This window comes from Aquarana catesbeiana, linkage group LG03, assembly GCF_042186555.1.
Source record: "Aquarana catesbeiana isolate 2022-GZ linkage group LG03, ASM4218655v1, whole genome shotgun sequence".
NCBI lineage: Eukaryota > Metazoa > Chordata > Amphibia > Anura > Ranidae > Aquarana > Aquarana catesbeiana.
This window is the reverse complement of record NC_133326.1, coordinates 635,287,910-635,314,250: the sequence shown is the minus strand read 5'-3', so window position 1 is coordinate 635,314,250 and position 26,341 is coordinate 635,287,910. Positions and strand designations below refer to the sequence as shown.

The 26,341-nt window shown below is 36.5% G+C and overlaps 1 non-coding gene across 1 annotated transcript; it reads left to right on the top strand.

Annotated features, from left to right (window-relative positions):
- Positions 1-22,722: 22,722 nt before the first annotated feature.
- TRNAE-UUC (transfer RNA glutamic acid (anticodon UUC)) lies at positions 22,723-22,794 on the top strand. The gene has a single exon. It is a non-coding gene; the product is annotated as a tRNA-Glu (tRNA).
- Positions 22,795-26,341: the final 3,547 nt, after the last annotated feature.

Here is a 26,341-nt window from a genome sequence, read left to right as displayed (position 1 = left end):
AACAATATTCCACCAATAATCCCAATGTAGAAAGATAATTATATGCATATTCTCTTTAGAAATGGGTTTAATATGTTGCTATGTATATTTATAAACAATATTCCACCAATAATCCACATGTAGAAATATAATTATATGCATATTCTCATTGGAAATGGGTTTAATATGTTGCTATGTATATTTTTAAACAATATTCCACCAATAATCCCCATGTAGAAAAATAATTATATGCATATTCTCTTTAGAAATGGGTTTAATATGTTGCTATGTATATTTATAAACAATATTCCACCAATAATCCACATGTAGAAATATAACTACATGCATATTCATATCATAAATGGGTTTAATATGTTGCTATGTATATTTATAAACAATATTCCACCAATAATCCCCATGTAGAAAAATAATTATATGCATTTTCTCATCAGAAATGGGTTTAATATGTTGCTATGTATATTTATAAACAATATTTCACCAATAATCCACATGTAGAAATATAATTATATGCATAGTCTCATTGGAAATGGGTTTAATATGTTGCTATGTATATTTTTAAACAATATTCCGCCAATAATCCCCATGTAGAAAAATAATTATATGCATATTGTCATCAGAAATGGGTTTATTATGTTGCTATGTATATTTATAAACAATATTTCACCAATAATCCACATGTAGAAATATAATTATATGCATATTCTCATCAGAAATGGGTTTAATATGTTGCTATGTATATTTATAAACAATATTCCACCAATAATCCCCATGTAGAAAAATAATTATATGCATATTCTATTTAGAAATGGGTTTAATATGTTGCTATGTATATTTATAAACAATATTTCACCAATAATCCACATGTAGAAATATAATTATATGCATATTCTCATTGGAAATGGGTTTAATATGTTGCTATGTATATTTTTAAACAATATTCCACCAATAATCCCCATGTAGAAAAATAATTATATGCATATTGTCATCAGAAATGGGTTTAATATGTTGCTATGTATATTTATAAGCAATATTCCACCAATTATCCCCATGTAGAATTATAATTATATGCATATTCTCATCAGAAATGGGTTTAATATGTTGCTATGTATATTTATAAACAATATTCCACCAATAATACCCATGTAGAAAAATAATTATATGCATATTCTCTTTAGAATTGGGTTTAATATGTTGCTATGTATATTTATAAACAATATTCCACCAATAATCCCCATGTAGAATTATAATTCTATGCATATTCTCATCAGAAATGGGTTTAATATGTTGCTATGTATATTTATAAACAATATTACACCAATAATCCCCATGTAGAAAAATCATTATATGCATATTCTCTTTAGAAATGGGTTTAATATGTTGCTATGTATATTTTTAAACAATATTCCACCAATAATCCAGATGTAGAAATATAATAATATGCATATTCTCATTAGAAATGGGTTTAGTATGTTGCTATGTATATTTTTAAACAATATTCCACCAATAATCCCCATGTAGAAAAATAATTATATGCATATTCTCATCAGAAATGGGTTTAATATGTTGCTATGTATATTTATAAACAATATTCCACCATTAATCCACATGTAGAAATATAATTATATGCATATTCTCATTGGAAATGGGTTTAATATGTTGCTATGTATATTTTTAAACAATATTCCACCAATAATTCCAATGTAGAAAAATAATTATATGCATTTTCTCATCAGAAATGGGTTTAATATGTTGCTATGTATATTTATAAACAATATTCCACCAATAATCCACAATTAGAAATATAATTATATGCATATTCTCATTAGAAATGGGTTTAATATGTTGCTATGTATATTTTTAGACAATATTCCACCAATAATCCCCATGTAGAAAAATAATTATATGCATTTTCTCATCAGAAATGAGTTTAATATGTTGCTATGTATATTTATAAACAATATTCCACCAATAATCCCCATGTAGAAAAATAATTATATGCATATTCACATCAGAAATGGGTTTAATATGCTGCTATGTATATTTATAAACAATATTCCACCAATAACCCCCATGTAGAAAAATAATTACATGCATATTCTCATCAGAAATGGGTTTAATATGTTGCTATGTATATTTATAAGCAATATTACACCAATTATCATCATGTAGAATTATAATTATATGCATATTCTCATCAGAAATGGGTTTAATATGTTGCTATGTATATTTATAAACAATATTCCACCAATAATACCCATGTAGAAAAATAATTATATGCATATTCTCTTTAGAAATGGGTTTAATATGTTGCTATGTATATTTATAAACAATATTCCACCAATAATCCCCATGTAGAATTATCATTCTATGCATATTCTCATCAGAAATGGGTTTAATATGTTGCTATGTATATTTATAAACAATATTACACCAATAATCCCCATGTAGAAAAATCATTATATGCATATTCTCTTTAGAAGTGGGTTTAATATGTTGCTATGTATATTTATAAACAATATTCCACCAATAATCCCCATGTAGAAATATAATTATATGCATATTCTCATTGGAAATGGGTTTAATATGTTGCTATGTATATTTTTAAACAATATTCCACCAATAATCCCCATGTAGAAAAATAATTATATGCATATTCTCATCAGAAATGGGTTTAATATGTTGCTATGTATATTTATAAACAATATTCCACCAATAATCCAGATGTAGAAATATAATTATATGCATATTCTCATTAGAAATGGGTTTAATATGTTGCTATGTATATATTTAAACAATATTCCACCAATAATTCCAATGCAGAAAAATAATTATATGCATTTTCTCATCAGAAATGGGTTTAATATGTTGCTATGTATATTTATAAACAATATTCCACCAATAATCCCCATGTAGAAAAATAATTATATGCATATTCTCATCAGAAATGGGTTTAATATGTTGCTATGTATATTTATAAACAATATTCCACCAATAATCCCCATGTAGAAAAATAATTATATGCATATTCTCATCAAAAATGGGTTTAATATGCTGCTATGTATATTTATAAACAATATTCCACCAATAACCCCCATGTAGAAAAAAAATTACATGCATCTTCATATCATAAATGGGTTAAATGTGTTGCTATGTATATTTATAAGCAATATTCCACCAATAATCCCCATGTAGAAATATAATTATATGCATATTCTCATTAGAAATGGGTTTAATATGTTGCTATGTATATTTTTAAACAATATTCCACCAATAATCCAAATGTAGAAAAATAATTATATGCATTTTCTCATCAGAAATGGGTTTAATATGTTGCTATGTATATTTATAAACAATATTCCACCAATAATCCCAATGTAGAAAGATAATTATATGCATATTCTCTTTAGAAATGGGTTTAATATGTTGCTATGTATATTTATAAACAATATTCCACCAATAATCCACATGTAGAAATATAATTATATGCATATTCTCATTGGAAATGGGTTTAATATGTTGCTATGTATATTTTTAAACAATATTCCACCAATAATCCCCATGTAGAAAAATAATTATATGCATATTCTCTTTAGAAATGGGTTTAATATGTTGCTATGTATATTTATAAACAATATTCCACCAATAATCCACATGTAGAAATATAACTACATGCATATTCATATCATAAATGGGTTTAATATGTTGCTATGTATATTTATAAACAATATTCCACCAATAATCCCCATGTAGAAAAATAATTATATGCATTTTCTCATCAGAAATGGGTTTAATATGTTGCTATGTATATTTATAAACAATATTTCACCAATAATCCACATGTAGAAATATAATTATATGCATAGTCTCATTGGAAATGGGTTTAATATGTTGCTATGTATATTTTTAAACAATATTCCGCCAATAATCCCCATGTAGAAAAATAATTATATGCATATTGTCATCAGAAATGGGTTTATTATGTTGCTATGTATATTTATAAACAATATTTCACCAATAATCCACATGTAGAAATATAATTATATGCATATTCTCATCAGAAATGGGTTTAATATGTTGCTATGTATATTTATAAACAATATTCCACCAATAATCCCCATGTAGAAAAATAATTATATGCATATTCTATTTAGAAATGGGTTTAATATGTTGCTATGTATATTTATAAACAATATTTCACCAATAATCCACATGTAGAAATATAATTATATGCATATTCTCATTGGAAATGGGTTTAATATGTTGCTATGTATATTTTTAAACAATATTCCACCAATAATCCCCATGTAGAAAAATAATTATATGCATATTGTCATCAGAAATGGGTTTAATATGTTGCTATGTATATTTATAAGCAATATTCCACCAATTATCCCCATGTAGAATTATAATTATATGCATATTCTCATCAGAAATGGGTTTAATATGTTGCTATGTATATTTATAAACAATATTCCACCAATAATACCCATGTAGAAAAATAATTATATGCATATTCTCTTTAGAAATGGGTTTAATATGTTGCTATGTATATTTATAAACAATATTCCACCAATAATCCCCATGTAGAATTATAATTCTATGCATATTCTCATCAGAAATGGGTTTAATATGTTGCTATGTATATTTATAAACAATATTACACCAATAATCCCCATGTAGAAAAATCATTATATGCATATTCTCTTTAGAAATGGGTTTAATATGTTGCTATGTATATTTTTAAACAATATTCCACCAATAATCCAGATGTAGAAATATAATAATATGCATATTCTCATTAGAAATGGGTTTAGTATGTTGCTATGTATATTTTTAAACAATATTCCACCAATAATCCCCATGTAGAAAAATAATTATATGCATATTCTCATCAGAAATGGGTTTAATATGTTGCTATGTATATTTATAAACAATATTCCACCATTAATCCACATGTAGAAATATAATTATATGCATATTCTCATTGGAAATGGGTTTAATATGTTGCTATGTATATTTTTAAACAATATTCCACCAATAATTCCAATGTAGAAAAATAATTATATGCATTTTCTCATCAGAAATGGGTTTAATATGTTGCTATGTATATTTATAAACAATATTCCACCAATAATCCACAATTAGAAATATAATTATATGCATATTCTCATTAGAAATGGGTTTAATATGTTGCTATGTATATTTTTAGACAATATTCCACCAATAATCCCCATGTAGAAAAATAATTATATGCATTTTCTCATCAGAAATGAGTTTAATATGTTGCTATGTATATTTATAAACAATATTCCACCAATAATCCCCATGTAGAAAAATAATTATATGCATATTCACATCAGAAATGGGTTTAATATGCTGCTATGTATATTTATAAACAATATTCCACCAATAACCCCCATGTAGAAAAATAATTACATGCATATTCTCATCAGAAATGGGTTTAATATGTTGCTATGTATATTTATAAGCAATATTACACCAATTATCATCATGTAGAATTATAATTATATGCATATTCTCATCAGAAATGGGTTTAATATGTTGCTATGTATATTTATAAACAATATTCCACCAATAATACCCATGTAGAAAAATAATTATATGCATATTCTCTTTAGAAATGGGTTTAATATGTTGCTATGTATATTTATAAACAATATTCCACCAATAATCCCCATGTAGAATTATCATTCTATGCATATTCTCATCAGAAATGGGTTTATTATGTTGCTATGTATATTTATAAACAATATTACACCAATAATCCCCATGTAGAAAAATCATTATATGCATATTCTCTTTAGAAGTGGGTTTAATATGTTGCTATGTATATTTATAAACAATATTCCACCAATAATCCCCATGTAGAAATATAATTATATGCATATTCTCATTGGAAATGGGTTTAATATGTTGCTATGTATATTTTTAAACAATATTCCACCAATAATCCCCATGTAGAAAAATAATTATATGCATATTCTCATCAGAAATGGGTTTAATATGTTGCTATGTATATTTATAAACAATATTCCACCAATAATCCAGATGTAGAAATATAATTATATGCATATTCTCATTAGAAATGGGTTTAATATGTTGCTATGTATATATTTAAACAATATTCCACCAATAATTCCAATGCAGAAAAATAATTATATGCATTTTCTCATCAGAAATGGGTTTAATATGTTGCTATGTATATTTATAAACAATATTCCACCAATAATCCCCATGTAGAAAAATAATTATATGCATATTCTCATCAGAAATGGGTTTAATATGTTGCTATGTATATTTATAAACAATATTCCACCAATAATCCCCATGTAGAAAAATAATTATATGCATATTCTCATCAAAAATGGGTTTAATATGCTGCTATGTATATTTATAAACAATATTCCACCAATAACCCCCATGTAGAAAAAAAATTACATGCATCTTCATATCATAAATGGGTTAAATGTGTTGCTATGTATATTTATAAGCAATATTCCACCAATAATCCCCATGTAGAAATATAATTATATGCATATTCTCATTAGAAATGGGTTTAATATGTTGCTATGTATATTTTTAAACAATATTCCACCAATAATCCAAATGTAGAAAAATAATTATATGCATTTTCTCATCAGAAATGGGTTTAATATGTTGCTATGTATATTTATAAACAATATTCCACCAATAATCCCAATGTAGAAAGATAATTATATGCATATTCTCTTTAGAAATGGGTTTAATATGTTGCTATGTATATTTATAAACAATATTCCACCAATAATCCACATGTAGAAATATAATTATATGCATATTCTCATTGGAAATGGGTTTAATATGTTGCTATGTATATTTTTAAACAATATTCCACCAATAATCCCCATGTAGAAAAATAATTATATGCATATTCTCTTTAGAAATGGGTTTAATATGTTGCTATGTATATTTATAAACAATATTCCACCAATAATCCACATGTAGAAATATAACTACATGCATATTCATATCATAAATGGGTTTAATATGTTGCTATGTATATTTATAAACAATATTCCACCAATAATCCCCATGTAGAAAAATAATTATATGCATTTTCTCATCAGAAATGGGTTTAATATGTTGCTATGTATATTTATAAACAATATTTCACCAATAATCCACATGTAGAAATATAATTATATGCATAGTCTCATTGGAAATGGGTTTAATATGTTGCTATGTATATTTTTAAACAATATTCCGCCAATAATCCCCATGTAGAAAAATAATTATATGCATATTGTCATCAGAAATGGGTTTATTATGTTGCTATGTATATTTATAAACAATATTTCACCAATAATCCACATGTAGAAATATAATTATATGCATATTCTCATCAGAAATGGGTTTAATATGTTGCTATGTATATTTATAAACAATATTCCACCAATAATCCCCATGTAGAAAAATAATTATATGCATATTCTATTTAGAAATGGGTTTAATATGTTGCTATGTATATTTATAAACAATATTTCACCAATAATCCACATGTAGAAATATAATTATATGCATATTCTCATTGGAAATGGGTTTAATATGTTGCTATGTATATTTTTAAACAATATTCCACCAATAATCCCCATGTAGAAAAATAATTATATGCATATTGTCATCAGAAATGGGTTTAATATGTTGCTATGTATATTTATAAGCAATATTCCACCAATTATCCCCATGTAGAATTATAATTATATGCATATTCTCATCAGAAATGGGTTTAATATGTTGCTATGTATATTTATAAACAATATTCCACCAATAATACCCATGTAGAAAAATAATTATATGCATATTCTCTTTAGAAATGGGTTTAATATGTTGCTATGTATATTTATAAACAATATTCCACCAATAATCCCCATGTAGAATTATAATTCTATGCATATTCTCATCAGAAATGGGTTTAATATGTTGCTATGTATATTTATAAACAATATTACACCAATAATCCCCATGTAGAAAAATCATTATATGCATATTCTCTTTAGAAATGGGTTTAATATGTTGCTATGTATATTTTTAAACAATATTCCACCAATAATCCAGATGTAGAAATATAATAATATGCATATTCTCATTAGAAATGGGTTTAGTATGTTGCTATGTATATTTTTAAACAATATTCCACCAATAATCCCCATGTAGAAAAATAATTATATGCATATTCTCATCAGAAATGGGTTTAATATGTTGCTATGTATATTTATAAACAATATTCCACCATTAATCCACATGTAGAAATATAATTATATGCATATTCTCATTGGAAATGGGTTTAATATGTTGCTATGTATATTTTTAAACAATATTCCACCAATAATTCCAATGTAGAAAAATAATTATATGCATTTTCTCATCAGAAATGGGTTTAATATGTTGCTATGTATATTTATAAACAATATTCCACCAATAATCCACAATTAGAAATATAATTATATGCATATTCTCATTAGAAATGGGTTTAATATGTTGCTATGTATATTTTTAGACAATATTCCACCAATAATCCCCATGTAGAAAAATAATTATATGCATTTTCTCATCAGAAATGAGTTTAATATGTTGCTATGTATATTTATAAACAATATTCCACCAATAATCCCCATGTAGAAAAATAATTATATGCATATTCACATCAGAAATGGGTTTAATATGCTGCTATGTATATTTATAAACAATATTCCACCAATAACCCCCATGTAGAAAAATAATTACATGCATCTTCATATCATAAATGGGTTAAATGTGTTGCTATGTATATTTATAAGCAATATTCCACCAATAATCCCCATGTAGAAATATAATTATATGCATATTCTCATTAGAAATGGGTTTAATATGTTGCTATGTATATTTTTAAACAATATTCCACCAATAATCCCCATGTAGAAAAATAATTATATGCATTTTCTCATCAGAAATGGGTTTAATATGTTGCTATGTATATTTATAAACAATATTCCACCAATAATCCCCATGTAGAAATATAATTATATGCATATTCTCTTTAGAAATGGGTTTAATATGTTGCTATGTATATTTATAAACAATATTCCACCAATAATCCCCATGTAGAAATATAATTATATGCATATTCTCATTGGAAATGGGTTTAATATGTTGCTATGTATATTTTTAAACAATATTCCACCAATAATCCCCATGTAGAAAAATAATTATATGCATATTCTCATCAGAAATGGGTTTAATATGTTGCTATGTATATTTATAAGCAATATGCCACCAATTATCCCCATGTAGAATTATAATTATATGCATATTCTCATCAGAAATGGGTTTAATATGTTGCTACGTATATTTATAAACAATATTCCACCAATAATCCCCATGTAGAAAAATAATTATATGCATATTCTCTTTAGAAATGGGTTTAATATGTTGCTATGTATATTTATAAACAATATTCCACCAATAATCCCCATGTAGAATTATAATTATATGCATATTCTCATCAGAAATGGGTTTAATATGTTGCTATGTATATTTATAAACAATATTCCACCAATAATCCCCATGTAGAAAAATAATTATATGCATATTATCTTTAGAAATGGGTTTAATATGTTGCTATGTATATTTATAAACAATATTCCACCAATAATCCCCATGTAGAATTATAATTCTATGCATATTCTCAGCAGAAATGGGTTTAATATGTTGCTATGTATATTTATAAACAATATTCCACCAATAATCCAGATGTAGAAATATAATTATATGCATATTCTCATTAGAAATGGGTTTAATATGTTGCTATGTGTATTTTTAAACAATATTCCACCAATAATCCCCATGTAGAAAAATAATTATATGCATATTCTCATCAGAAATGGGTTTAATATGTTGCTATGTATATTTATAAACAATATTCCACCAATAATCCCCATGTAGAAAAATAATTACATGCATATTCATATCATAAATGGGTTTAATATCTTGCTATGTATATTTATAAACAATATTCCACTAATAATCTCCATGTAGAAATATAATTATATGCATATTCTCATTAGAAATGGGTTTAATATGTTGCTATGTATATTTATAAACAATATTCCACCAATAATCCCCATGTAGAAAAATAATTACATGCATCTTCATATCATAAATGGGTTAAATATGTTGCTATGTATATTTATAAGCAATATTCCACCAATAATCCACATGTAGAATTATAATTATATGCATATTCTCATTAGAAATGGGTTTAATATGTTGCTATGTATATTTATAAACAATATTCCACCAATAATCCCCATGTAGAATTATAATTATATGCATATTCTCATCAGAAATGGGTTTAACCACTTGCCGACCGCCGCACGACTATATACGTCGACAGAGCGGCACGGGCAGGCAAAAGGACTTACAGGTCCGATCGGACCCCCCCCGGTGCCTGCGGCGGTCGGCAAATCTCCCCCGGCGATCGGTGGTGAGGGGGAGGCCATCCATTCGTGGCCCCCCCCTCGCGATCGCTCCCAGCCAATGGGATCATTTCCCTGCCTCTGTATTGTACACAGAGGCAGAGGAAATGATGTCATCTCTCCTCGGCTCGGTATTTTCCGTTCCGGGCCGAGGAGAGAAGACTGCAATGTGAGTGCACAACACACACACAGTAGAACATGCCAGGCACACAAAACACCCCGATCCCCCCCCGATCGCCCCCGATCCCCCCCCCAATCACCCCCCCCTGTCACAAACTGACACCAAGCAGGTTTTTTTTTTTTTTTTCTGATTACTGTATTGGTGTCAGTTTGTGACAGTTACAGTGTTAGGGCAGTGAGTGTTAGGCCCCCTTTAGGTCTAGGATACCCCCCTAACCCCCCCTAATAAAGTTTTAACCCCTTGATCACCCCCCGTCACCAGTGTCGCTAAGCGATCATTTTTCTGATCGCTGTATTAGTGTCGCTGGTGACGCTAGTTAGTGAGGTAAATATTTAGGTTCGCCGTCAGCGTTTTATAGCGACAGGGACCCCCATATACTTCCTAATAAATGTTTTAACCCCTTGATTGCCCCCTAGTTAACCCTTTCACCACTGATCACTGTATAACCGTTACGGGTGACGCTGGTTAGTTTGTTTATTTTTTATAGTGTCAGGGCACCCGCCGTTTATTACCGAATAAAGATTTAGCCCCCTGATCGCCCGGCGGTGATATGCGTCGCCCCAGGCAACGTCAGATTAGTGCCAGTACTGCTAACACCCACGCACGCAGCATACGCCTCCCTTAGTGGTATAGTATCTGTACGGATCAATATCTGATCCGATCAGATCTATACTAGTGTCCCCAGCAGTTTAGGGTTCCCAAAAACACAGTGTTAGCGGGATCAGCCCAGATACCTGCTAGCACCTGCGTTTTGCCCCTCCGCCCGGCTCGGCCCAGCCCACCCAAGTGCAGTATCGATCGATCACGGTCACTTACAAAACACTAAACGCATAACTGCAGCGTTCGCAGAGTCAGGCCTAATCCCTGCGATCGCTAACAGTTTTTTTGGTAGCGTTTTGGTGAACTGGCAAGCACCAGCCCCAGGCAGCGTCAGGTTAGTGCCAGTAGCGCTAACACCCACGCACCGTACACCTCCCTTAGTGGTATAGTATCTGAACGCATCAATATCTGATCCGATCAGATCTATACTAGCGTCCCCAGCAGTTTAGGGTTCCCAAAAACACAGTGTTAGCGGGATCAGCCCAGATACCTGCTAGCACCTGCGTTTTGCCCCTCCGCCCGGCTCGGCCCAGCCCACCCAAGTGCAGTATCGATCGATCACTGTCACTTACAAAACACTAAACGCATAACTGCAGCGTTCGCAGAGTCAGGCCTGATCCCTGCGATCGCTAACAGTTTTTTTGGTAGCGTTTTGGTGAACTGGCAAGCACCAGCCCCAGGCAGCGTCAGGTTAGTGCCAGTAGCGCTAACACCCACGCACGCACCGTACACCTCCCTTAGTGGTATAGTATCTGAACTGATCAATATCTGATCTGATCCGATCAGATCTATACTAGCATCCCCAGCAGTTTAGGGTTCCCAAAAACGCAGTGTTAGTGGGATCAGCCCAGATACCTGCTAGCACCTGCGTTTTGCCCCTCCGCCCGGCCCAGCCCAGCCCACCCAAGTGCAGTATCGATCGATCACTGTCACTTACAAAACACTAAACGCATAACTGCAGCGTTCGCAGAGTCAGGCCTGATCCCTGCGATCGTTAACAGTTTTTTTGGTAGCGTTTTGGTGAACTGGCAAGCGCCAGCGGCCTAGTACACCCCGGTCGTAGTCAAACCAGCACTGCAGTAACACTTGGTGACGTGGCGAGTCCCATAAGTGCAGTTCAAGCTGATGAGGTGGCAAGCACAAGTAGTGTCCCGCTGCCACCAAGAAGACAAATACAGGCCCGTCGTGCCCATAATGCCCTTCCTGCTGCATTCGCCAATCCTAATTGGGAACCCACCACTTCTGCAGCGCCCGTACTTCCCCCATTCACATCCCCAACCAAATGCAGTCGGCTGCATGAGAGGCATTTTCTTTATGTCCTCCCGAGTACCCCTACCCAATGAACCCCCCCAAAAAAGATGTTGTGTCTGCAGCAAGCGCGGATATAGGCGTGACACCCTATTATTGTCCCTCCTGTCCTGACAATCCTGGTCTTTGCATTGGTGAATGTTTTGAACGCTACCATTCACTAGCTGAGTATTAGCGTAGGGTACAGCATTGCACAGACTAGGACACACTTTCACAGGGTCTCCCAAGATGCCATCGCATTTTGAGAGACCCGAAACTGGAACCGGTTACAGTTATAAAAGTTACAGTTACAAAAAAAGTGTAAAAAAAAAAAAAAAAACACAAACAAAAATATAAAATAAAAAATAATAGTTGTCGTTTTATTGTTCTCTCTCTATTCTCTCTCTCTCTATTCTCTCTATTGTTCTGCTCTTTTTTACTGTATTCTATTCTGCAATGTTTTATTGTTATTATGTTTTATCATGTTTGCTTTTCAGGTATGCAATTTTTTATACTTTACCGTTTACTGTGCTTTATTGTTAACCATTTTTTTGTCTTCAGGTACAGCATTCACGACTTTGAGTGGTTATACCAGAATGATGCTTGCAGGTTTAGGTATCATCTTGGTATCATTCTTTTCAGCCAGCGGTCGGCTTTCATGTAAAAGAAATCCTAGCGGCTAATTAGCCTCTAGACTGCTTTTACAAGCAGTGGGAGAGAATGCCCCCCCCCATCGTCTTCCGTGTTTTTCTCTGGCTCTCCTGTCTCAACAGGGAACCTGAGAATGCAGCCGGTGATTCAGCCAGCTGACCATAGAGCTGATCAGAGACCAGAGTGGCTCCAAACATCTCTATGGCCTAAGAAACCGGAAGCTACGAGCATTTTATGACTTAGATTTCGCCGGATGTAAATAGCGCCATTGGGAAATTGGGGAAGCATTTTATCACACCGATCTTGGTGTGGTCAGATGCTTTGAGGGCAGAGGAGAAATCTAGGGTCTAATAGACCCCAATTTTTTCAAAAAAGAGTACCTGTCACTACCTATTGCTATCATAGGGGATATTTACATTCCCTGAGATAACAGTAAAAATGATAAAAAAAAAAAAAAAAATGAAAGGAACAGTTTTAAAATAAGATAAAAAAGCAAAAAAATAATAAAGAAAAAAAAAAAAAAAAAAAAAAAAAAAAAAGCACCCCTGTCCCCCCTGCTCTCGCGCTAAGGCGAACGCAAGCGTCGGTCTGGCGTCAAATGTAAACAGCAATTGCACCATGCATGTGAGGTATCACCACGATGGTCAGATCGAGGGCAGTAATTTTAGCAGTAGACCTCCTCTGTAAATCTAAAGTGGTAACCTGTAAAGGCTTTTAAAGGCTTTTAAAAATGTATTTATTTTGTTGCCACTGCACGTTTGTGCGCAATTGTAAAGCATGTCATGTTTGGTATCCATGTACTCGGCCTAAGATCATCTTTTTTATTTCATCAAACATTTGGGCAATATAGTGTGTTTTAGTGCATTAAAAAAAGTGTGTTTTTTCCCCAAAAAATGCGTTTGAAAAATCGCTGCGCAAATACTGTGTGAAAAAAAAAAATTAAACACCCACCATTTTAATCTGTAGGGCATTTGCTTTAAAAAAATATATAATGTGTGGGGGTTCAAAGTAATTTTCTTGCAAAAAAAAATAATTTTTTCATGTAATCAAAAAGTGTCAGAAAGGGCTTTGTCTTCAAGTGGTTAGAAGAGTGGGTGATGTGTGACATAAGCTTCTAAATGTTGTGCATAAAATGCCAGGACAGTTCAAACCCCCCCCAAATGACCCCATTTTGGAAAGTAGACACCCCAAGCTATTTGCTGAGAGGCATGTCGAGTCCATGGAATATTTTATATTGTGACACAAGTTGCGGGAAAGAAACAAATTTTTTTTTTTTTTTTTTTTTTTTGCACAAAGTTGTCACTAAATTATATATTGCTCAAACATGCCATGGGAATATGTGAAATTACACCCCAAAATACATTCTGTTGCTTCTCCTGAGTACGGGGATACCACATGTGTGAGACTTTTTGGGAGCCTAGCCGCGTATGGGACCCCGAAAACCAAGCACCGCCTTCAGGCTTTCTAAGGGCGTAAATTTTTGATTTCACTCTTCACTGCCTATCACAGTCTTGGAGGCCATGGAATGCCCAGGTGGCACAAACCCCCCCCCAAATGACCCCATTTTGGAAAGTAGACACCCAAAGCTATTTGCTGAGCGGTATAGTGAGTATTTTGCAGACCTCACTTTTTGTCACAAAGTTTTGAAAATTAAAAAAAGAAAAAATTTTTTTTTTTGTCTTTCTTCATTTTCAAAAACAAATGAGAGCTGCAAAATACTCACCATGCCTCTCAGCAAATAGCTTGGGGTGTCTACTTTCCAAAATGGGGTCATTTGGGGGGGGTTTGTGCCACCTGGGCATTCCATGACCTCCAAAACTGTGATAGGCAGTGAAGAGTGAAATCAAAAATGTACACCCTTAGAAATCCTGAAGGCGGTGATTCGGGGTCCCGTACGCGGCTAGGCTCCTAAAAAGTCCCACACATGTGGTATCCCCGTACTCAAGAGAAGCAGCACAATGTATTTTGGGGTGCAATTCCACATATGCCCATGACCTGTGTGAGCAATATATCATTTAGTGACAACTTTGTGCAAAAAAAAAAAAATAAATAAATAAATTGTCACTTTCCCGCAACTTGCGTCAAAATATAAAATATTCCATGGACTCAACATGCCTCTCAGCAAATAGCTTGGGGTGTCTACTTTCCAAAATGGGGTCATTTGGGGGGGGGGTTGTGCCATCTGGGCATTTTATGGCCTTCAAAACTGTGATAGGTAGTGAGGAGTAAAATCAAAAATGTACGCCCTTAGAAATCCTGAAGGCAGTGATTGGTTTTCGGGGCCCCGTATGCGGCTAGGCTCCCAAAAAGTCCCCCACATGTGGTATCCCCATACTCAGGAGAAGCAGCTAAATGTATTTTGGGGTGCAGTTCCATATATGCCCATGGCCTGTGTGAGCAATATATCATTTAGTGACAACTTTTTGTAATTTTTTTTTTTTTTTTTTGTCATTATTCAATCACTTGGGACAAAAAAAATGAATATTCAATGGGCTCAACATGCCTCTCAGCAATTTCCTTGGGGTGTCTACTTTCCAAAATGGGGTCATTTGTGGGGGTTTTGTACTGCCCTGCCATTTTAGCACCTCAAGAAACGACATAGGCAGTCATAAATTAAAGGCTGTGTAAATTCCAGAAAATGTACCCTAGATTGTAGGCGCTATAACTTTTGCGCAAACCAATAAATATACACTTATTGACATTTTTTTTACCAAAGACATGTGGCCAAATACATTTTGGCCTAAATGTATGACTAAAATTGAGTTTATTGGATTTTTTTTAGAACAAAAAGTAGAAAATATCATTTTTTTTCAAAATTTTCGGTCTTTTTCCGTGTATAGCGCAAAAAATAAAAACGGCAGAGGTGATCAAATACCATCAAAAGAAAGCTCTATTTGTGGGAAGAAAAGGACGCAAATTTCGTTTGGTTACAGCATTGCATGACCGCGCAATTAGCAGTTAAAGCGACGCAGTGCCAAATTGTAAAAAGTGCTCTGGTCAGGAAGGGGGTAAATCCTTCCGGGGCTGAAGTGGTTAATATGTTGCTATGTATATTTATAAACAATATTCCACCAATAATCCCCATGTAGAAAAATAATTATATGCATATTCTCTTTAGAAATGGGTTTAATATGTTGCTATGTATATTTATAAACCATATTCCACCAATAATCCCCATGTAGAATTATAATTCTATGCATATTCTCAGCAGAAATGGGTTTAATATGTTGCTATGTATATTTATAAACAATATTCCACCAATAATCCCCATGTAGAAAAATAATTACATGCATATTCATATCATAAATGGGTTTAATATGTTGCTATGTATATTTATAAACAATATTCCACCAATAATCCCCAAGTAAAAATATAATTATATGCATATTCTCATCAGAAATGGGTTTAATATGTTGCTATGTATATTTATAAACAATATTCCACCAATAATCCCCATGTAGAAAAATCATTATATGCATATTCTCTTTAGAAATGGGTTTAATATGTTGCTATGTATATTTATAAACAGTATTCCACCAATAATCCACATGTAGAAAAATAATTATATGCATATTCTCTTTAGAAATGGGTTTAATATGTTGCTATGTATATTTATAAACAATATTCCACCAATAATCCCCATGTAGAATTATAATTCTATGCATATTCTCAGCAGAAATGGGTTTAATATGTTGCTATGTATATTTATAAACAATATTCCACCAATAATCCCCATGTAGAAATATAATTATATGCATATTCTCATTGGAAATTGGTTTAATATGTTGCTATGTATATTTTTAAACAATATTCCACCAATAATCCCCAGGTAGAAAAATAATTATATGAATATTCTCATCAGAAATGGGTTTAATATGTTGCTATGTATATATATATATAAACAATATTCCACCAATAATCCCTATGTAGAAAAATAATTACATGCATATTCATATCATAAATGGGTTTAATATGTTGCTATGTATATTTATAAACAATATTCCACCAATAATCCCCAAGTAAAAATATAATTATATGCATATTCTCATCAGAAATGGGTTTAATATGTTGCTATGTATATTTATAAACAATATTCCACCAATAATCCCCATGTAGAAAAATCATTATATGCATATTCTCTTTAGAAATGGGTTTAATATGTTGCTATGTATATTTATAAACAATATTCCACCAATAATCCACATGTAGAAATATAATTATATGCATATTCTCATTGGAAATGGGTTTAATATGCTGCTATGTATATTTATAAACAATATTCCACCAATAATCCCCATGTAGAAAAATCATTATATACATATTTATATCAGAAATAGGTTTAATATATTCCTTTGTATGTCTAACTACAATATTCCACCCATAATCCCTATGTAGAAAAAGTATATGCATATTATTATTGTTAATTAAATATGTTCATTGTCGGGTGTTAACATGATATTCCTCCAATAATCCCCATGAGCAATAATAATTCTACCCATATTCCCATTAAAAACAGGTCAAATGTAATTTTTATATTACTTCTGTATCCTGTTGTACAGCTGCATATATATCAGCAACTGTTGTACAGCTGCATATATATTAGCAAGTGAAGAGTTAAACATTAGCAACTGCTTCTTGCAACATTGTATCAAGCACTGCAGTAAAGAATAACATATTTTGAGAAACAACAGAGTCATTACCATATATATGTGTATATAGTACACTGACATCTAGTGAGAGTTCTCAGTATTGCAGCCAATAATCCAATCATCCCATCATCCCAATATGCAGTTTAGTACGTCCCTGAAATTTGTTACCGTTTAAGAGAAATGTTGTATTTAATTTTCAGGAAGTCAGCTCTGATTCAAAAAATGCTTAATCTTTTCTGGCAGGGAGGATCTCTTAGAACAGTGATTGCATCATATCCTCTTCTCTCTCTCTAAACTGTAATCAGCCTACATTTCCCATGAATCCTTGGGATTAGAGTGAATGAGGGAGGTACACTAGACTTGTACATGTAAATGTGAGCTCGCCCATTTCAACATAAATCCATAGCTCCCAACTGTCCCTGATTTCGAGGGACTATCCCTGATTTGGAGCAATGTCCCTCTGTCCCTCTTTCCTCCTCATTTGTCTCTCATTTTGGTCTGATCTATATAGCTGTATATAAAATGCACTTTTTATCTATTAAGTGTTTCCCAGTGCTAAACCTTTCTTCCAAACTCTAAATTGCTGTATTTGCAGATACGCTGGTTACGTTACTCCCTATCTCCCCGAACCCAGCTCCCTCTATCATTTGTACTTCACCTGAACCCCGATAAAGACCCGTAATCGATAAACCGGAGTCCCTCCTCTCCGGTCCCCGCCGGCAGATCTCCTTCCCCTCTCACCCCTCCCTCTCCCTCATCTCTAATCTTGCTTCCCTTTCTTTTCTTCTCTTTTTCGATCTTACCCTTTTATTGATTGACATAGCCAGTTTATATGACTTCTTATGCTTTTATAACTGCCAGCCTTGCTGTAGGCGATAGCCATTTGGCATGCTGGTTATCACTGTAATGTAAAATATTTTTTTTTCTTGTCAACTGCGCTTTTTCCTTCCTGTTTCTTTATACGAATAAAAACATTTTCAACCCTAAATTGCTGTATTTGTAAATTTTAAAAGCCAATATAAAGGAATAATAGTGGTAAAAAAAAAAAGCCCTTGTGGATTTAATCAACCTTTTTTTTTGGTTATTCTCTCTTAAGGGGTGTGGCAGGGGGCCTGTCCTATGCCTACATATGCTTGTTAGTAGGTGTCCCTCATTCCCATCTCAAAATGTTGGGAGGTGTGTAAATCCCACCCCTCATTCTGCAGCCAGCAAGCCATGCTACTCAGTAACACACGGTATGATAGGTTACAGCCTAATAAATGCAAAGCATTTTAATATAAATGCATATTAATATAATATTAATTAAATGCATTTAATAAATTAATTTAAATTAAATTAAATTATTAAATTTAATGCATTTAATATAATGCAAACCAGTGCAGCTCATCAGTGTCCACCAGTGCCGCATGTCAGGGACCACCAGTGCCGAATGTCAGGGACCACCATGTCAGGGATCACCAGTCAGGGACCACCAGTGGCGAATGTCAGGGACCACCAGTGCAGCATGTTAGGGACCACCATGTCAGGGACCTCCAATCAGGGACCACCAGTGCCACTTGTCAGGGACCACCATGTCAGGGACCACCAGGTCAGGGACCACCAGTGCCGCATGTCAGGGACTACCATGTCAGGGACCACCAGTGCTGCATGTCAGGGACCACCATTGCCGCTTGTCAGGGACCACCATTGCCGCTTGTCAGGGACCACCAGTGCCGCTTGTCAGGGACCACCAGTGCCGCTTGTCAGGGACCAGTGACCACCATGTCAGGGACCACCAGTGCCGCATATCAGGGACCACCATTGCAGGGACCACCAGTGCTGCTTGTCAGGGACCATCATGTCAGGGACCACCAGTGCCGAATGTCAGGGACCACCATGCCAGGGACCTCCAGTGACGCTTGTCAGGGACCACCATGTCAGGGACCACCAGTGCCGCTTGCCAGGGACCACTATGTCAGGGACCACCAGTGCCGAATATCAAGGACCACTAGTGCCGCTCGTCAGGGATCACCATGTCAGGGACCACCAGTGCCAAATGTCAGGGACCACCAGTGCCGCTTGTCAGGGACCACCATGTCAGGGACCACCAGTGCCGCTTGTAAGGGACCACCATGTCAGAGACCACTAGTGCCGCTTGTCAGGGATCACCATGTCAGAGACCACTAGTGGCAAATGAAAGGGACCAGCAGTGGCGAATGTCAGGGACCACCAGTGCCGCTTGTAAGGGACCATGTCAGAGACCACTAGTGCCGCTTGTTAGGGATCACCAGTCAGGGACCACCAGTGCCGAATGTCAGGGACCACCATGTCAGGGATCACCAGTCAGGGACCACCAGTGGCGAATGAAAGGGACCAGCAGTGGCGAATGTCAGGGACCACCAGTGCAGCATGTTAGGGACCACCAGTGCCGCTTGTCAGGGACCACCATGTCAGGGACCTCCAATCAGGGACCACCAGTGCCACTTGTCAGGGACCACCAGTCAGGGACCACCATGTCAGGGACCACCAGTTAGGGACCACCAGTGCCACTTGTCAGGGACCACCAGTGCCGCATGTCAGGGACTACCATGTCAGGGACCACCAGTGCTGCATGTCAGGGACTACCATGTCAGGGACCCCCAGTGCCGCTTGTCAGGGACCACCATGTCAGGGACCACCAGTGCCACATATCAGGGACCACCAGTGCTGCTTGTCAGGGACCATCATGTCAGGGACCACCAGTGCTGAATGTCAGGGACCACCAGTGCTGCTCGTCAGGGACCACCATGTCAGGGACCACCAGTGCCGAATGTCACGGACCACCAGTGCCGCTTGTCAGGGACCACCATGCCAGGGACCTCCAGTGACGCTTGTCAGGGACCACCATGTCAGGGACCACCAGTGCCGCTTGCCAGGGACCACTATGTCAGGGACCACCAGTGCCGAATGTCAAGGGCCACTAGTGCCGCTCGTCAGGGATCACCATGTCAGGGACCACCAGTGCCAAATGTCAGGGACCACCAGTGCCGCTTGTCAGGGACCACCATGTCAGGGACCACCAGTGCCGCTTGTAAGGGACCACCATGTCAGAGACCACTAGTGCCGCTTGTTAGGGATCACCAGTCAGGGACCACCAGTGCCGAATGTCAGGGACCACCATGTCAGGGATCACCAGTCAGGGACCACCAGTGGCGAATGAAAGGGACCAGCAGTGGCGAATGTCAGGGACCACCAGTGCAGCATGTTAGGGACCACCAGTGCCGCTTGTCAGGGACCACCATGTCAGGGACCTCCAATCAGGGACCACCAGTGCCACTTGTCAGGGACCACCAGTCAGGGACCACCATGTCAGGGACCACCAGTGCCACTTGTCAGGGACCACCAGTGCCGCATGTCAGGGACTACCATGTCAGGGACCCCCAGTGCCGCTTGTCAGGGACCACCATGTCAGGGACCACCAGTGCCGCTTGCCAGGGACCACTATGTTAGGGACCACCAGTGCCGAATGTCAAGGGCCACTAGTGCCGCTCGTCAGGGATCACCATGTCAGGGACCACCAGTGCCAAATGTCAGGGACCACCAGTGCCGCTTGTCAGGGACCACCATGTCAGAGACCACCATGTCAGGGCCACCAATGCCGCTTGTAAGGGACCACCATGTCAGAGACCACTAGTGCCACTTGTTAGGAACCACCATGTGAGGGATTATTATCAGAAATCACTTGTATGACACACGGGGATCTCCCGCTGTGTCGGGTATTGTATGTGAGAACACCGATTGCTGATGCCCCGCCTCCCGACCATTAATATGTTTGACAGCGCACTGTTCCTATACAGGTGGGAGGTGGATATCAGCGATCAGTGTTCTCATATACAATACATGACACAGTGGGAGATCTCTGCTGTGTCATACAACTAATTATTGATGATAATCCCCGCTCGGGGGGGGGGTGGGAAAGAGTGGAGGGGCGGTGACTGGCAGGAGCAGAGGAGGAGGAGGGAGGAGCAAGGAGAAGAAGGACACCTTCTCCATGGGCGGCACAGACCGGGGGCTGTGTGACCCCTTCCGCCCACTACATGTCTGCTTCCTCCTGCTCGGCTTTCAGGAGGACTACAACTGGGAGTGTCCCCAGGCAATAACGTTTTTTCAGCAAGTTCAGCAGCCTACTACAGAGAAACTACAGAGCTCAGAAGAACATGGGTGGCAATGTTGGTGAAGTTGGAGATCAGCAACAAGGACATGGAAAAAAATTTGGGCCGGAGTTCTGCTTTAATGTTGTATACAGCGTTAACACCCGTGTCTAGCCACGCCTAACAGCGCCAAGCGTTTTTACTGCTGTAACGCTGCTGCTCCAGAACACGCTGCGCCTGGGTTTTTGTAGCTTGAAAATGCCTATGCCACTTAAAGCTCCTAAAAGCCTATGTGTGCATGGACACATAGAATAACATAGAGAGGCGTTTTTAAGCTGTAAAAAAAAACAAAAAAAAAAAAAACACCTGATGCCCCTAGGAGCAGCTGTAAAGACATCCTGTGTGCATGAAGCCTTATAGTTTAATTTTACTGTCAGATATACAGCATAAACAGAACTTACACCATCATTGTGCCTCTTTTGCCCTCCCCCTGTCATAAAATATCCTCTCTCGGGTTCCATTTTGTCAGTGCCCCATTGTCCAAGACGGATTTTATTCCTGCATTGCCGTAGTTATCACCAATCCTCATTCATTTGAATCCTTATGCGCTCTGTAAAGTAGCCCATGTGTCTGATATCTATGAAAATTATCAGATAAAATGATCACTTACAGACAGATAGATAGTCCATGCCTTGTATAACCATGACATAAAATGCAATGTAGCCTGTAGCTCCCATATGGTCTAGTGGTTAGGATTCCTGGTTTTCACCCAGGCGGCCCGGGTTCGACTCCCGGTATGGGAAATACATGTTTTGATTAGGAAAAATGATCATATATAAGCAGAACAATTTCAGCTAAAAAGATTGACTAATAACAATTTACCAGGGAATGTCAGAAGCAATAACTTGTATTCACATCCATTTTTACTTCTATACCAACTTCAGAGATTAGAAGAAAACATCAGCAAATATTAGACATGTGCAACTTGTTTCCGTCCAAATACAAATTTGGACAAATTTTTGGTTATTCAGAGATTTGGATGTATCCGAATCTCCGAATAAAATAGTAATGAATAGTAACGAATTTCATTGAAATGCATTAAAATTAATTTATGAGTTTAACGAATACCAATTTCTCAGAACAATAAAAATTTGGATTGGTTGAAAAACGTCCACCTGTGTCCTTAACAACCATGATTTATCATCTGGCTTCCCCACTGACAGATGAATGTAAAGAAAAGAACGCTGGCAATTGCCCGGCAATAGAAAAAATTAAAAAAACTGCCTGTGGTTGTCAAAGTCTGTGGGCGGGGGCTTAAAAGAATCTAGGAAGCCCCCTTTAATCATAGGCTCCCACCCCCCCATGTGAATAGGTATCGGGTACATAGTACCCCTATCCATTCACCAAAAAAGTGTACAAAAGTAATAAACACAAGAGACAATTTTTGACCCGAAAAATCCAAATATTTTTCGGGTCCGGCCGGCGGCGTGATTGACGATGGATTTACATCGAGGAACATTATTTTTTGTAAAAAAAAAATAAAAAATAGTGTCCCTCAATGCAAATCCATCGTCAATCACGTCACCCTCTTCTGACGTCATGGACTGGTGGGCCCGGCCCCCCACCCGCAGACCCCGACTACCACAGCCCAGGGTTGTTGGGAAGAGGCCATTGGACAAGGTGCTTTGGCAGAGCTCCCCACTGCCCCATAGCACCCACCCCCCATGTTGAGGGCATATGGCCTGGTATGGTCCCCCACTTTCCTGACCTGCCAGGCTGCATGTGCGAATAAGGGTCTGGTATGGAATTTGGGGTGGACTCCACGCCGGTTTTTTTTTTTATTTTTATTTTTTTATTTATATTATATTATATTTAGCTCTTTTAGATTTTAAACTTTTTTCTATTGGCGGGCAATTGCTGGCATTCTTTCTTTACATTCATCTGTCAGTGGGGAGGCCTACTGACAGATGATGACTCATGGTTGTTAAGGTTGCGGGAGGCCGGCTTCCCGACCCGCTGCTTAACAACCAGCAATTTCTTCACACAGAATTCAAATTGGTCGATTTCGACCGATCCGAATTCTAATTGTTCTGAAAAGTTGGAATTCGTTAGAAAATGAATAAAGGAAACTAATTTTAACGAAAACTAAACTAATTTGAACAAAAACGAAACTAAACAAATTCTGAAACCAAACCAAACGAATTCCATAACGAAACAAAATTAGTAACATAACGAATCTATCCGAAACAAAACAAATTTTACCTTTGTGCACTTCTAGCAATTATTATTTCAGCTTTAAAAGATAAGTAACATAGTTACATCGTTGGTGAGGTTGAAAAAAAACACAAGTCCATCAAGTCCAACCTGTGCATGTGTGCATTTATGTCAGTATTACATTATATATCCCTGTATGTTATGGTCGTTCAGGTGCCTGTCTAATAGTTTTTTTTTTAATTATCTATGCTCCCTGCTGAAACAACTGCCTGTGGAAGAGAATTCCACATCCTTACCGCTCTTACAGTAAAGAACCCTCTACCCAGTTTACGGTTAAACTGCTTCTCTTCTAATTTTAGTGAATGACCGTCTGTCTTTTTGAATTTCCTTTCGCGGAAGAGTTTTATCTCATTGTAGGGTCACCAGTACGGTATTTGTACATTGAAATCATATCCCCTCTCAAGTGTCTCATCTCCAGAGAGAATAAGTTCAGTGCTTGCAGTCTTTCCCTGTAGCTGAGATCCTCCAGTCCCTTAAATAGCTTTGTTGCCCTTCTCTGGACTCTCTTGAGTTCCAGCACATCTTTCCTGAGGACTGGTGCCCAGAACTGGACGGCATACCCCAGGTGCAGCTGGACCAGAGTCTTGTAGAGTGGGAGAATTATCGTTTTATCAGGTTTTCGGATTCGAGTTAATCCCTTTTTTAGTTTTCAATAATTTTTATTCAAGCTTTTCACAAAACAGAAGAAACACTTTGGCACTGACTCCGAACAGTGCATAGCTTCCTTATTCTGAAGATCATACAAAGTAAAAATGAAAAGTCGAACAGTACATTTGTATAGGTACGCTAGACGAACATGCTACCCCATTCCGCGTGGTGATAGGTCATGCTCCCTAAGACAACAAATCATAATCTTTGGTAATAGTGATTCATTAACTACGATATTGAGTATTAATCTTTAAAGCGAGCTGCAAGGTAGACTACAAATCTTAAACTTCTCACTATGCCCTGTGTCCTTGTGTCAACTCTGTTAAAACAGGTCCCGGAGTACGCCCCTCATGCCAAGGGATGCGCGTCTCCCCCACAGGTAGCTGGAGACATTCCATCCCCAAAATGTGGAAGGACACAGTCCAGGTCCTACAATACCAAAATCCAAGGAGAGAAATAGAAGGGGAGAAGAAAAATATAAAGAGAAAAGGAAATCAAAATGTATGAGAGGTGAAAAGAGGACGAGAGGAGAGAGGGGGGAAGGGGCGGGGGGGGACTCTGCGCTCTGAGCTATGCTGACCAGGAGGGATCCTAGTCAGCGACTGTCCGGGGATCATTTTTTAGATCTCTTTAGATATCTGACCCAGGGACTCCATACCTTGTCAAACAGCCAAGAAAGTTTATGCTTAAGTTGGTCAAATGGTATAGCTGCTGACTTCCAGTTCTTGGCTATTGTGATTTTAGCAGATACAAATATGAATATAAGGACCGTCTCTGAGTTTTGGAGGCTTCTTCTACCTTGCAACCCAGTAGCGCGTGTTTTGGGAACTTAGTCAGGTTGATTTGGGTGAGAGTATAAATGAAATTATAAACCATGATCCAAAACCTTCATACCTTGGGGCATGGCCACCATATACGGTAGGCCGTCTCTTCCTGACCACAGCCTTGAAAACACTTAGAGGAAGCCCCTGGAACAAAAGTGGCCAATCTAGCCAGTATCAAATACCATATAGTTCAGTTTTTACTTAAAAATGTTTTAGGATAGTGTATATTGCAGATATATGACTTCGAATTTTGTCATATTAACGACATGTTTTCCATAGGTGACATAGTTGCGAGATCACTTTTGCGTGATAAGGTTTGCGAATAATGCTGTATTTGAGTATATCTAAAGTGTTCAGATTCTGGCAGTTGGTGTTTTTCTATCAGCAATCTTTTGGATAACATACCTTTATGGTCACAGAGGTCAGCAATCCTCATGAAACCCTTGTTGGACCACCATTCAAAAAGCAAGGGGGTGAGGCCCGGGGTGAACTCCCTATTTTGCAAGAGGGGAGCTAATGGGGTGTGAGGCTATTTGAAGTTCAGAGATCTAGACAGTCTGTCCCAGATATCTAGCGACAAAGAGAGGGAGGGGCATAGAATCGT